A 15,447-nucleotide genomic window follows, 5' to 3' on the forward strand; every position below is an offset into this window, starting at 1 on the left:
AAAGGCCCTTATGACTAACTTTGTTAAAAGATTTTGCTACGTATGTTTGAAAATACGAAAATGCCCTTTGTTTTTATTTTTATTTTAATATTTTGTTAATTTGAAATTAAAAAAAAAAAAAAAAAAAAAAAAAAAAAAAAAACTGGGGCCCACCCACCGTCTCTCTCTCTCTCTCTCTCTCTCTCTTCATCGAAGAAGGAAGCCCCAAAAATCTAATTGCCAAATCCATTTCATCCCATATATATATATATATATATATATATATATATATATATATATATATATATATATTCTCGGATTGTTGAGAATTTGGACCAATTTGTTGACTGTTCATCGTCTTTATACCCCTTCCCATGTCCCTAACTTCATCAGATGCATACACATGATTTCCCAAGTCCCTTCGTGAATAGTTATACCTTCTTCCACTACACAATTTTGATGCAAAAGAGATAACTCAATGGGTAATCAAGATTCAAGAATCATACATGGAATATTTTTTGGGATAGGATACTAAAAGATTAGCTTCTTGGTAACTCAACTCACTCATAAACCATCTATAACAAAAAAGAAAACGCACAAAAGGATTAACAACTTTTGGGTCCTGAATGATCTTTTCCAAATTTGTTTGCAGTACCAAAAACACCCTAAAAGTGGATTAAGAAAAACAATGGAGTTAAGAGGGAGAAGAAACAAGAGAAACATATGAGTTCCCAGAAGGTCTTATAACTCCATAATGCACTGGAAAGTCGATGCTTTTAAGATATATATGTCCAATACATGTCTAGATCTCATTTGGGTCAAAAGTTGAAGAAAAGACATCCAACTTTCATGCAAGGTTCAAAAACTCAACCATTCCCTAGACCTAAACTCCATATTACTCTTAAGACCCTAATAACACATAAAGTTACCAAATTTATGGTTTCCATTCATCAAACTTGCACAATCAAGAGGAAAAGTGGGACAAGCCTAGATCTAGTCTCATAGAACAATAAAGGAGGAATCTTTGATACTCACAATGGTCCAGAAACAATGTAAGATGATGATAATGAATATTCCTTGCAAGCCTCAACACAAGATCACCTTCTTCTTCTTCTTTTCTCCTTCTTACTAGCCAAGAAAATCTCCACGATGACCAAAGATCAAGAAAGGATGAAGACTAGGGTTTTTCTGAAGTGAAAGAGGGCTTGGGGTTGATAAGAAACCCTAAAATGAGTTTAGAGATGCTTAAATACAAAGGAAACCCTGAAATGATCATGGGCTTGGGCTGCATCTGCTCTCATTTAGTGAGCTTCATGTCTCACGTCGTGAGACCAGTCCCGAACAAAAGTTTTCATGCAACCAATCTCACATCGTGAGCCTCCAATCTCACGTCGTGAGGCTTCTTTTCTTCAAAATCCAACCTTTTGACCCCTCGAAACCCTAATCTGATTCATCCTAGAAAACAGGTGTTACAACTCTCCCCCATTTAAATTAGATTTCGTCCTCGAAATCACTCCTTACTACCTTCCAGAAATGTCAGACATCCTGGGCGATACTCCCACAACCTCGATACGAACTGAGAAGCCGAATCAAATATACAATGACCTTCCAAAACTATAACTGAACCCAGCCTTAGCAGGGCTCTCAAATCCTGAAGACGAATGGATCCTTGCCCCACTTATCTTTAACCTCTGAGAATAACCATCGCTACCCTTCCCTAAAACCGAAATCCCAAAACCTTGCCTGACTGAAAGACCCTAACTTTCGTATTTCTGAAAGACCCAAACTTTCATACTTGACAATTGTTACTCCAAAACATGCTACATGCTTATTCATAAAAACAATATTTTACATTGATAAAGTGATTACAAACTACTGGATACAAACCGACTATTACAAAGTGTTATATATTACACAACTACCCATGATACTATACTTTTATACATACATGATCCCTAAATACAATAGTAATATTATAACTATTCCAAACCTTCCAACAGTATATGACTATAGTGGTTACTTATCTCCTGCAATTGTTAAACATTGAGAGGGGTAAGTGGTGACGCTTTGTGAGTTCAATAATAGATACAATATAACGTTATGCCATATATATACCAATATGACAGAAACAAAGGGAACAAGGAACAACAAAGGCATATGTGAATCATGTGACAAACTTTCCATATCAATCAATGATTTGATTCAAAGATATACAATCAATGAGACATAATAATTTCCATACTTGATATACATCAATAAAGCTTTGGCCCAAATGGCACAGAAGACATATACTTTCTGATTAAACATTTTGGTAGATTTCAGGCTTTTAGCCCTATCTAACCTTCTGCCAATGCCATAGAATAGAAGTCATTCTCTTACGAGACATGCTCTACATGGCCAGAGGCTACATACAAATACCACTGTGAATCTAAGTCCTTTCACTGATCACATGGCCAAAGGTATAGCTTTGCTATCATAAATAGCGGAAATAATAACAACGGAAAAGCACATAGCACATATAACACATAACATACAATTGTTCCTATATATTGAACTCACCGTGAAATAACTGGGGATTAATTTGGGCAGCACTTCGGCTCTAAATATGACTTTCTGCGATGAAACCGGGGATTTTAGTTGAAAACCGGCCTTACACGGGCAGAGTTTCGACTTGAAAATATACTTTTCTCGGGAGCTTCGGGGCGTCGGGACTTGCTTCGGGTTTTAGGGATGATACCGAGACTTTAGGGGGTTTAAAAGTAGCTTGGAAGAGAGTAAAAAGTGAGAGAGAGTGAGAAATTGTAACCTAAAACCGGAGGGCTTCGATTCCTATTTATAGGCTGAATTTCGAGATTCACGACGTGAACCATGCTTTTTCACGTCGTGAGGTTTGATCCCGATCATCCCCTAGGCTTTCCGTGTGTCTTCTAGGCTCGAAACGCGTCGTTCACTGAGTTAACGTCGTGAACACTGTGTTCACGTCGTGAATGCAGTCAAATTCTCGAAGTTTGTGCTCCGAACTTCAAAACTCCATATCTTTCGCATATGAGCTCCGTTTTTGACGTTATTTATATCCACGAGTAGGTGAGATTATGATCTACATCTTTCATTTAGACTTTGTCGGCTAATTTTGACTTTATTTTTAATATTATATTATTATATTAATATTATATTTTTAACGGGCCGAGACAGGAAAAGTCCGTTAAAATTTCATAACTTCTTCATCCGACGTTCGTTTTCGTCTGTCTTTTTACCGTTGTACTACTATTAACAAGACCTTAGATTCTCGTTTAGGTTGTGTCAGCTAAAAATCACTCGATCTTTATTTCGAGTTTTTAGTTGTCTACTGCTATACCGAAACTTAGAAAAATCATAACTTCCTCATACGAAGTCAGATTTAGACGTTCTTTTTATGAAAGTTCTCGGTTTAACGAATACTACGAATTTCATTTAGATTACTAAGTCTACAAAGTAGTTTATCGAAAACTCAATTTTTACGTCATTCGGCGCCGTGCTGGTTTTGTCGCGGATCTTCGATTGGTCATAACTTCTTCGTTATAACTCGGATTTCGATGAGGTTTTCGCCTAAATGTTTCTAATGAGATTCTTTAAAACTTTTAACAATAAAATTATACTTATTTCAAATTTATATTTTCGTTAAATTTCAATATTTGACTTTTGATTGAAATCTCATCAGACTTCCAATATTTTCCGAGTGATTCTAAACATAGTTTTACTTCATTTCTAGTAAAAACTATCTATTAGAACTCAACGCTCAAATTCATATAATATTTCATTTATATTATTCACTTTTAAAATTACATAACACGATAACTGAACGTGTATGTTACATTGACTCCCAGAGAGACAGCCCAAACTGAAACACTGCCAATTCGACTCCACTTCGTATTCCAAACTGAGCATAAACTCTTCTAACCTTGGATTATCTTGTTGAACAATAATTTCATTGCCACCAAAACCCTTCGCTCGATAACCAAAAAACTCCCTGCATGAGTCTCTAACGCTAGTACCATCTCGGGCTCACCTTATTGTCCCATATTATAATTCTGATGCAACCGAGACCTCCCTGGTCTCTTACTTACCTACCAATAACCGATATACCAGAATTTCAACTGTTTGTTGAGGCTGCTAGCCTCACACATTCGCACCACTCGACTACTGAACGAGTGTCTATCTAGCAAGAAATGTCCTAGCTCGCCTTCCATAGAGGCTCCAACAGCCCTCCTGGTCCAACCCATGATATCATAACCATCCATTCATCACTGTTGAATTCTTCAATTAAGATCAAGGGTGACTCCCAATGCATGTCTCAACCCCCTAAGTGCCAGACCAATCTAAAATCTCACATCCTGATAACCGACCAAATTTCGCGAATTTGATCTATCTGAAATCCTCCGATTCTAGGGCGACCTTTCACTGAACCAAAATATAAAACCCTCCACCCACCGCAGAGGCTGTCAGACTCACACCTGGTCCCTCCACAAGACTCTGACTAAAAGTCCAACTAATAAGGGTTACTCAAGTATAACCACCACATGGATGCCAACCAATAACCCCAGAGTCATCTCACTCTAAACGCAACCCGATAACTTGCTCAAGCTGATCCTACCAGATCTCACCTATACTACACAATCGAACGGGGACCTTATTGCCTCAGATCCATCAATCTCCATACTACTCAAGGAGTGGTCCTCCATCAATACTATCCGCCTCGACCCGGGCATGCATTGATCTTTCCTCAGTCCAACTGACCACTCGAACCATGGCCTGTCTCATACTGGTGAATGCTACAATCTCGTCACAGACTTATAACACTTCCACAACTGCCTATTAATCTGGTGAATGCTACGGATACCCCGTAGTCTTACAAAACCTCAATACTTCCATGGACCCACCCATGGTCTTATTTTCCGTCTACTATACCAACCATAATCATCATCAATCGAACCCACATCCGACTATAACCCAATCCGGTGTTGTGGTTATGCTTCGGACCCCCAAGTCTTCATCAGACAAGAACAGACAGAGAGGCTCTAACACAACCCTCAATGTGGATCCATCCACATACCCACCATGCATCACTACTGATGCGCAATGGGACCTGAATATCCACTCTTGTGCAACCTTTAGAACAACAATCCACCCCCACTTGGGTTCAACTACGCTCTTCCAATCCACCAAAAATTGATGGATACCCAATCCATCTCTCAACCTTACAATTCAAACTTGTCAACAACCTGAGCTTTACAACAGCTAGCCTTCCTTGACCAGCCAAGCCTATCGCTTGTTCATTCCAAGATCAGGTGATCATTCCCAATACCTCCACGAATCTCAAAATCCTTAAGCACTTTCCGTTGAATCCACTACAAGTCCTTGGCGACTGATCAGTTGATGAGGAAAAACACCTCAATATAGAACAAGTACCTAACCCGCTCAACCACTTACTTGCACTTAGAGAAATTCCCATGCAACCTGCAACTGACATTGCTTCGAAGATTTGAACTTGAAACTACCGATCTTACACTCATGACCGAACCAATTACTTACTACCTCAAAACCATGAAAACCCCTACACATCATGCATTCAAACCCGGCATGCCTACCTTGTGGATTCCTTGAATTCTCGCTGATACCACTAAAGATCTGACCGACTACTGATCTCCTAAGCGGAATATTCAAGCCTCTCCTAAACACAACCTACGATATGCAAAATGGCATATGAAGATTCTCAAGATCATCATGAAGAAAACTCAATTTCTAGGTGGAGACTTAGATATACCACACATAGCGTCTCACAGATAAACATATAATCATAAAAACATTTTATAAGAGCATGAGGGAAAAGATTACAACACATACCTGCGATGTCAACTGATGGAACTCGGATTCCCTCGGCCTAGGACTGCAATGCTTGGCTCCTCGCCACAGGAACCTCCAACCTACTCTCGTGACCATCAGTACTCCTCAGATTAGCTAGAGAAAGTGCTCTCACTGCTCCCATCATCAATCCTGGATAATCGGCCTTCTGTGGCCCACTTGATTGTAGTGAAAACATATCGAAACCGATTCTCGAGGGAAATCCCTACTGAAATGACCCATCTGTCCGCAACTATAACATCCCCTCCCTGTCTCCTCACAGCCTCCCATATGGGCCTCCCACACTTGGCACAACGGCCCCGACCATGCTGGCCTCCCAAACGCGAATCATGAGTCTTGGGCCTCTTCGACTGGCCCACTATGACCTGAATCTGTTTTGGCTTCCTCTTCCCGAGGTGCTCCAAATCATTCTCCCGATCCTGGACTCTAGCAATCATATCATTCAGGGTCTCACACCCTGACAACTCACAATTCCTTGACGTTATCCCCTATCATATCACGATACCTTACCTTCTTCATCTCCTCGTCCGCTACATACCGCAGAACCAACAAGGCCCTCTCCCGGAACTTGTTAACGATCTCTACCACAGTCTCAGTCGTCTAGCAAAGGTCCTGAAACTCCCTCGCCAACTGTTTCACCTCAATAGTTGGTGCAAACTCTGTCTTAAACTTTGTCACAACTCATCCCAAGTCATCGTCTTCAGGGCTTCGCCTCTCAAGCGAAGTCTACCTCCTCCCACCAATATCGAGCTCTGTCTTTCAGAAGACAGGAAGCAAATCTGACATTCGACCTCTCAGGGTAGAAACTCGTCTGGAATTCATTCACCATATCTGATACCCATCTCCTTCTAGCAATGGGTCCTTCTCCCCAAAGAACTCGGGAGCCCCACAAGCACGAAACTCGCAGAAGGTAAGAGTGCGAGCTCCCACAATAGTTATAATCTCAGTGCGGAACGTGCCTAGACGCTCATCCGAAATCTCCATAATCCCCTCCTTGACCTTTCTGAAGATCACAGGAGTCTGCTCCAAAATATCATGGATGATCTCCGATGAGATGAACTCCCGCATCCGCTTATCAATCGGCTCAGTACTAACACCTGAGCCTGAACCAGAACCTAAACCTTTTCCACGTGTGCTCATAACCATTATGAAAAGCAACCGTACATATGATCAAAACATACCCAAATAATCCTCATCCCACCGGCTTCCTATGCAACATGTGACTTAAAATATTGACTTAATAGTTAATTCACATCACTAAGAGTTCCACAAAGCACAAAGCAAGCAGCATTCTTGCATTAACACTTCAAACCACAAGCCAACTAGAGGACATCTCAAGCTTACTTGCTACCAATAAAGACATTATTCAATTCCTCTTAGGCTACAATACATCACATATCATGCCAATCCATACGATCATTTGAAATCCATACTAGCATCCAACTCAAAATCTCAACCAATCGGGCATATAAATGCATCTCTCCTAGCATTAAATACTGATCAGATCCCTAGCCCTAATCTAGCATGAAATTCTCATATCATATTGTTGGATATAGTGTCTAAGTCCATAACTATATTTGGTATGTACTTGACCCGACCCGGCATGGTCCATTTGGGTTGCACTTCACCCGAACAATTTATGGATAATCTTTTGAGAATAGTATAAGTTATGATTTATTAATATATTATAAGTTCTAATATATTAATATAAAATCATATTATTTAATTAGTATTGATCTATAATTAATCTAGGATCAATTTAGAGATCAAAAGTATGACTAATTAAATATGGGCTCTTGTATTTATATAGTGTGGGCTAATGCTTATTTGGAATGGGCTAGGCTTGCATGGAAAGTCCATGGATACTCCATGGAGCTTTAACCCATGGATCTCATGGAAATGAAAAGACATGGGTATTAGGGTTTACATGAATGTGACCCTAATCCACCACACTATATAAAGGAGGCTTTGGTTCTTGAAATCACAAGAGTTGTGGTGAGTAAAGTAAGAGGGCCGATTTCAAGAAAAGTGATTACTATTCTCTCAAAATTCCAAGTTTGTGGTGATTTGTGATTTCCATTTGAGGCATCCACACTATTGGTGCTAGGCTCTAAAACTCCAAGCAATCAACTACAACTACAAGGTAAGTAATTCTACTAGCTTTATTTGATTCAAGTTCCCCATGCCATGCTAGATAGGATAAGAACCTTGGAAAAATAATTATTTGCATGTATCTTAGTCAAACATAGATCCAAGGTTTCTAGGGTTGCATGTACACCATAGGAGTGTTAGAATGCTCAAAACTCATCAGTGGTATCAGAGCCTAGGCTTGTTTACTTGATACTTGATGCAAATAGTTTAAAAATCGAATTTTTTTGTTCACTGCCGTATGAACTCGCCGAGTCCATAAGGGGACTCGACGAGTCCATGAAGAAATGCATGCTACTCGTCGAGTCTGTTCATGCACTCGACGAGTAGAGGCTGCAGTGTCCAATTTTTCGAATTTTGTTGTTGGAAATGGACTAGAAACATTACCCTAAACTGTTTTGGTGTTATAAAACTTGTTTTAGATGGTGTAATGTTTATGCTAATCCATTTACAATGGCTATAATAAAAAAATTACAAGTTTTATGAGTAATTTTATGATTCTTGAAATGTTCATATTCATGTTCTTGAACTTATGAAGATTAGATGATCATAAGAATTGTTTGTAACCTACTTGGTAGTTTAATTCATGGTCATTATGTGTTTTAATGGAGTCCATAACTTGTCCTCAAGTTATGGAAAACCAAAGGTCACACTTTATTAAAAACCATTAAAAGAACACAAGAGTTAGAAAAATGAAAAGTCTTCATTTTAATACTCAATTAAATTCATAAGTTATAAGAAATGAAAAGTTTTGAAAGTTTACAAAACTTGCCCTCAAGTTTTAGAACAAGTAAAGTCATGATTAAAACTTTAGTTCCAACCCTTAGAATTTTAAAAGTTAAAATTCAACCCTTATACTTTATAATATTATAAGTTAATAACATATATATATATATATATATATATATATATATATATATATATATATATATATATATATATGTATAAGATCAAGTCGTCTTACCGCTAGTACGCCTCATTCACGAAGCCGGTCTAAAAGGGGGGTATAAGGTTGTTGCCTATAAAATGGCAACTTAATGGGTGTCCACTCTCACCCACCGCTTCCTTGATCGGTGGAGGGGCGTTAGCCGAACGGGTAGGACAAGGACTTATAAATTCTCATTAAAAGTATAATGATAATACTAAAGTAACTAAACCTTACTAAATTCCCAATCTTAGTTATTTTAGGAAAATGTGAATAAGGTGCTAATCCATGAAATTACACTTTACACTTTGTTTAAGTCGTTAGTGGAGCGTGTGTGGTTAACCGACACACTAACTTGAACTTAACAAGGTAGGTAAAGCGTGACTTAATGTTTATCATAGTATCGATGGAGAGTGTGTGGTTAACCGGCACATCGATTGAGGGGTAATACATTAAGGGTACCAAGTAATTTTCATGGTTACTTCACACCTTGTTTTGTGATCCTCGGCATCCCAGTCACAAAACTTGAAGGGCACACTCGAGATTGAAACATGTCATTGAAGAAAGTTCAATGAATCTCAAAGAATCTAGGAGTTTCTAAACCAATTAAAACCTAATTAAATATTTCGTTTTTCATGGTGGAAATTGGTGAATCATCATTCACCTACCTTCAAATATCTTATAACTTAGATTACGGCATCCCTCTTCTAAGTTATAAAATATTGTGTTGGGTCCTAGCCTTAATATTACATTTGGGTGTTTTATTAAGGACTATCTCAAAATCTAATCTAATCTATTCCCTCTTCTTTTCAGATGTCTTCCAATAACAATGCTTCTGGCTCAAACCCTACTAGCTCCTTCTCTCTCATGAATCTTTGTGGGGGAGTCATCTTTGATGGGTCCAACTTTACTGATTGGATCAGAAACATCAGGATGGTCACTCGGTATGAGAACAAAGAATATGTTCTCGACAAGGAGCTGAAGGTACCCGAGCCAACTGCTACTCCTGAAGAGCTTGCTGATTATGAGGTACATGAAAGAGATGCTACAAAAGTGGCATGCATCATGATTGCCACCATGATAGCCGAGCTCCATGGTGGAGGTACCCGAGCCAACTGCTACTCCTGAAGAGCTTGCTGATTATGAGGTACATGAAAGAGATGCTACAAAGGTACCCGAGCCAACTGCTACTCCTGAAGAGCTTGCTGATTATGAGGTACATGAAAGAGATGCTACAAAAGTGGCATGCATCATGATGGCCACCATGATAGCCGAGCTCCAAAAGTCCTATGAGGACTATTATCCTTTTGAGATGCACCAGGACTTGATGGACCGCTACCATCACAGTGCTCGTCAAGAGCGATATGAAATAATCTCCTCCATGATAACAACCCGAATGAAGGATGGTGAACCCATCACGAGCCACATGCAGAAAATGCAAAGGTATGTGGACCGTTTACTGAAGCTGAATGTGAACTTCCCTGAGGAGTTAGCAATAGACATCATTTTGCACTCCTTGCCATCGTGTTATGATCAATTCTGCATGACATATCACATGAACAAGGAAGAAGTCACCCTCAGCAAACTTCAAGGACTCTTGAAGACCGCCGAAAGTGGTCTAAAGGGTAAGTCGGTTGTTACTACTCCTACTCCTACTCCAACTGCGGCCAATGTCTTGGCAATCGGGCATGGCAAAGGGAAGAAGAGAAAGAACCCTTCTAAGGGTACCAAGGGTAAGACCCTTGAAGGCTCCTCTTCAAGCAAAACCAAGAAAGGTTTTGTCACTCCTTCTGCTAACCCTAATGAGGCTGAATGCTTCTATTGTCATGAAAAGTCGCACTGGAAGCGAAACTGCCCAAAGTACCAGCAAGATTTGAAGGATGGGAAAGTAAAACCCAACCATGCAGGTATATACACTATATTGTATAATAACTCACCTCATTCTAAGTCTTGGGTCCTTGATACAGGTTGTGGTATTCACATATGTTGTGATTTGCAGGGACTAAGAAGAAGTGAGAATGTGGAGCAAGGAAAGATAAACTTGATCATGGGAAACAGGAAAGCTTTACCTGTCACCAAGATAGGAGTTTATTCCTTAATGCTAAATAGTGGGTTTACATTAGATTTGAATAAATGTTATTATTCGCCAGAAATGGCAAGAAATGTTATTTCCTTTCATGCATTGTATAAACAAGGTTTTACCTTTTATTTTGATAATAATAATGGTAGTATTGATGCTTTCTTTAATAATGTTCTTTATTTTAAAGCATTACCTTGTGATGGTGTGTATGAAACTGTATCTGTTGTAGATAATCCAGGAAATAATGTATTGTGTATTGACTCTTCCACTAGCTTAGATAAAGCATCTTTATGGCATTGTCGTCTTGGACATGTAAGCAAGAAACGCATAGGCCAACTCCAAAAGGATGGAGTCTTGGAGTCATTTGACCTAAAGTCAGATGATAGTTGTGAATCTTGTTTGCTTGGTAAAATGACAAAGTCACCTTTTACTGGCCCTTGTGCTAGGGGTGAAGGTTTGTTGGACCTCATACACACGGATGTGTGTGGACCCTTCAGAACCGCCACAAGAGATGCTAATCGTTTCTATGTGACTTTTACTGATGATTTTAGTAGATATGGATATGTCTACTTAATCAAGCATAAGTCAGAAACCTTTGAGAAATTCAAAGAGTTTAAGCAAGAAGTGGAGAATCAGTTGGGCAGGAACATTAAGATGCTTTGATCCGATCGTGGTGGTGAGTATCTTAGTACTGAGTTCCTTGACTATCTTAAGGAATGTGGGATTGTCTCACAATTGACACCACCTAGGACACCACAGTTGAATGGTGTAGCTGAGAGGCGCAATCGGACCTTGTTGTACATGGTTCGTTCCATGATGAGTCGAGCCTTGCTACCAATCTCATTTTGGGGGGTATGCCTTAGAGACTGCCAAAACACCTCACGAGATGTGGACTGGAAAAGTACCCAATCTAGACCACATCAAGATTTGGGGTTGCGAGGCTTTCGTGAGACGCGAGACTCGCGATAAGCTCGAACCCCGAAGCGAAAGGTGTATTTTCATCGGCTATCCATAGAAATCCTTTGGCTACATTTTCTACAGACCTAGTGATAATGTGGTCTTTGTAGCAAGAAGAGGATTCTTTCGAGAGAGAGAATTCATGAGCCAAGGAGACAGTGGGAGGCAAATTGACCTTGAGGAAATTCAAGAGTCAAGTGGTGAGGGAACTTCAAACCCTAGCACTCAACCTGAGGAGGAAACTCCTGTTGAGCAGACTGAAGAATCTATACCTCTGAGGCGTTCCACCAGAGTTAGGACTGCACCTGAGCATTATTATGGTTTCCATATTACTGCAGAAGGTGAGACACTTATCAGTGATAACACACTGGCAAATCTGGATGAGCCTAACAGCTACACGGAAGCCATGGTAGGCCCTGAGGTTGCTAAATGGAAAGAGGCTATGGATAGCGAGATACAGTCCATGTATGACAATCAAGTTTGGAACTTGGTTAACAATGTACCAGATCGTAAGATAGTTGGGTGCAAATGGATGGTAATGTACACACTTATAAGGCCGACATGGATGGTAATGTACACACTTATAAGGCACGACTGGTTGCAAATGGTTATTCTCAAACTCCGGGAGTTGATTATGATGAGACATTTTCACCAGTGGCCAAGATTAAGTCTATTAGGGTTCTGTTAGCCATTGCTGCATTTCATGACTATGAAATATGGCAAATGGATGTCAAAACCGCTTTCCTTAATGGAAAGTTGACTGAAGATGTTTACATGGTTCAGCCAGAGGGTTTTGTCAGTACAGAGTACCCCAATAGAGTGTGTAAGCTTGAGAAATCCATTTATGGATTGAAACAAGCACCTCGCAGATGGAATCTTTGTTTCGATGAGAAAGTCAAAGAGTTTGGCTTTTCGAGATGCGAAGATGAATCTTGTGTATATGTCAAGGCTAGTGGGAGTATAGTCAGCTTTTTGGTATTGTATGTGGATGACATACTACTCATAGGAAATGACATCCCAACCCCGCAGGAAGTAAAGTCCTGGCTTGGGAAGTGTTTCGCTATGAAGGACCTTGGAGAAGCTGCCTATATCCTAGGGATAAGGATTTTGAGAAACAGGAGTAAAAGACTAATTGGACTTAGTCAAAGCACCTATGTGGACAAAGTGTTGAAAAGTTTCAACATGCATAGTTCCAAGAAAGGAGAGTTACCCATCCAGAGTAACGCCAGATTGAGTAAGACACAAAGCCCTAGTACTGAGGCTGAGATAGCATAAATGAGTCGAATACCTTATGCTTCAGCTGTAGGATCGATCATGTATGCTATGACGTGTACTCGACCTGATGTAGCCTTTGCTTTGAGCATGGTTAGCAGGTATCAGGGGAACCCTGGCAAGGCACACTGGACAGCGGTAAAGAATATCCTCAAGTACCTGCGAAGGACTAAGGACTAGGTCCTTACCCTCGGTGGGAGTGATGACTTGAGAGTTGTAGGGTACAGTGATGCTAGCTTTCAGACTGACAGGGATAATTTTCGCTCTCAGTCGGGCTGGGTCTTTACCCTAAACGGAGGGGCAATTACTTGGAAAAGTTCCAAGCAGGAGATAGTGGCTGATTCCACTTGTGAATCAGAGTATATAGCAGCAAGCGAGGCAGCAAAGGAGGCTATATGGCTAAAGAACTTCATCGGAGACCTTGGAGTTGTACCAGCTATAAAGGAGCCAATGGAGATTTTATGTGACAGCAATAGTGCGGTTGCCTTAGCCAAGGAACCAAGAGATCATGGGAGATCCATACACATTGACAGAAAATATCACTTCATCAGACATCGAATAGAAGAAGGAATCCTCGTGGCAAAGAGGGTATCATCGGATGAGAATCCAGCAGATCCCCTCACGAAGGGACTGACTCGGGTTAAGCATCTCCAGCATGCTCGGAGCATAGGGCTGAAGGATGATATTAGTTTTAGTAGTTAGATAGTCTTGAAATTTGTAAAATGTAATTGACATTTGATGATAAATAAAAGCTGTTATTTATGAGTAAAGTGCTGCTATCTCTTGTCGATCGTTTACTATTATTTCTTTTTGCATGTTTTGACTTCCAGAATAATTATGTTATGGTTTATATCATATTATTCAAACTCTCCACAGTCGGTCATATGTTGGAAGTAGATATGAATCAAGACTGTCATGGGTTGGCTTGTAGAGGTCTAAGATGTTAGACAAAGCGGGGCTACAACACTCATGAGTGCTCATAAGTTCTGAGTATTGGATTCAACCCACGCTCACTGGCATCACTTCATGGAATTTATCTCGAGTGATCGTGAGACGGTAATATCATATAAGTCTTCAAACCTAGACATATGATTTGTTACCTATGAGTTGGTTATGCATTGATTGTACGAAAACGCGTTGGTAACTCGATGTTATAAAACGTACCTTTGTGTGTAATTCAACAAGTAGTAGAGCAAACATATGAGTCGAAGTTTATCTGTTCCTTCTTGGATTAGAAGCGATATCTGGGCCCCTCGATGATTTTGTTTTGACCTATGTATCGGGCCCGGTCAGAACTAAATTGATGTGTTCAGTTAAGTTCTATGTCAAACAAATCGGAAATCGGGAAACAAATGCTGGACAATAAGCAAGACCTTGTTCCATGTATTTGTCCGGCTGATATCTAGAACAGAGGATTGTATGATCACTTATCTAAAATGGCGCTTCATAGTTCAACAGAGTTTAAAGAGCTACAATTGCTGATCGGTTCCTGAAGTCATACTTGCAACTATAGTTATTAGACTTATCCAAGTGGGAGACTGTTGGATATAGTGTCTAAGTCCATAACTATATTTGGTATGTACTTGACCCGACCTGGCATGGTCCATTTGGGTTGCACTTCACCCGAACAATTTATGGATTATCTTTTGAGAATAGTATAAGTTATGATTTATTAATATATTATAAGTTCTAATATATTAATATAAAATCATATTATTTAATTAGTATTGATCTATAATTAATTTAGGATTAATTTAGAGATCAAAAGTATGACTAATTAAATATGGGCTCTTGTATTTATATAGTGTGGGCTAATGCTTATTTGGAATGGGCTAGGCTTGCATGGAAAGTCCATGGATACTCCATGGAGCTTTAACCCATGGATCTCATGGAAATGAAAAGACATGGGTATTAGGGTTTACATGAATGTAACCCTAATCCACCACACTATATAAATGAGGCTTTGGTTCTTGAAATCACAAGAGTTGTGGTGAGTAAAGTAAGAGGGCCGATTTCAAGAAAGGTGATTACTATTCTCTCAAAATTCCAAGTTTGTGGTGATTTGTGATTTCCATTTGAGGCATCCACACTATTGGTGCTAGGCTCTAAAACTCCAAGCAATCAACTACAACTACAAGGTAAGTAATTCTACTAGCTTTATTTGATTCAAGTTCCCCATGCAATGCTA

The 15,447-nt window shown here is 39.6% G+C and overlaps 1 protein-coding gene across 1 annotated transcript in view; it reads right to left on the reverse strand.

The window, feature by feature from the left end:
- LOC145114467 (Guanylate-binding family protein) overlaps nt 1–11,292 on the reverse strand; it is a 194,096-nt gene extending 182,804 nt beyond the window's left edge. The window contains exon 1 of the mRNA XM_079050481.1: nt 11,287–11,292. The gene's annotated coding sequence lies outside the window, so the exon portion shown is untranslated. The remainder of the gene's footprint in view (nt 1–11,286) is intronic.
- Nucleotides 11,293–15,447: the final 4,155 nt, after the last annotated feature.

Source organism: Lactuca virosa, chromosome 5 (genome assembly GCF_052849685.1).
Source record: "Lactuca virosa cultivar CGN04683 chromosome 5, Lactuca_virosa_CGN04683_v6, whole genome shotgun sequence".
NCBI lineage: Eukaryota > Viridiplantae > Streptophyta > Magnoliopsida > Asterales > Asteraceae > Lactuca > Lactuca virosa.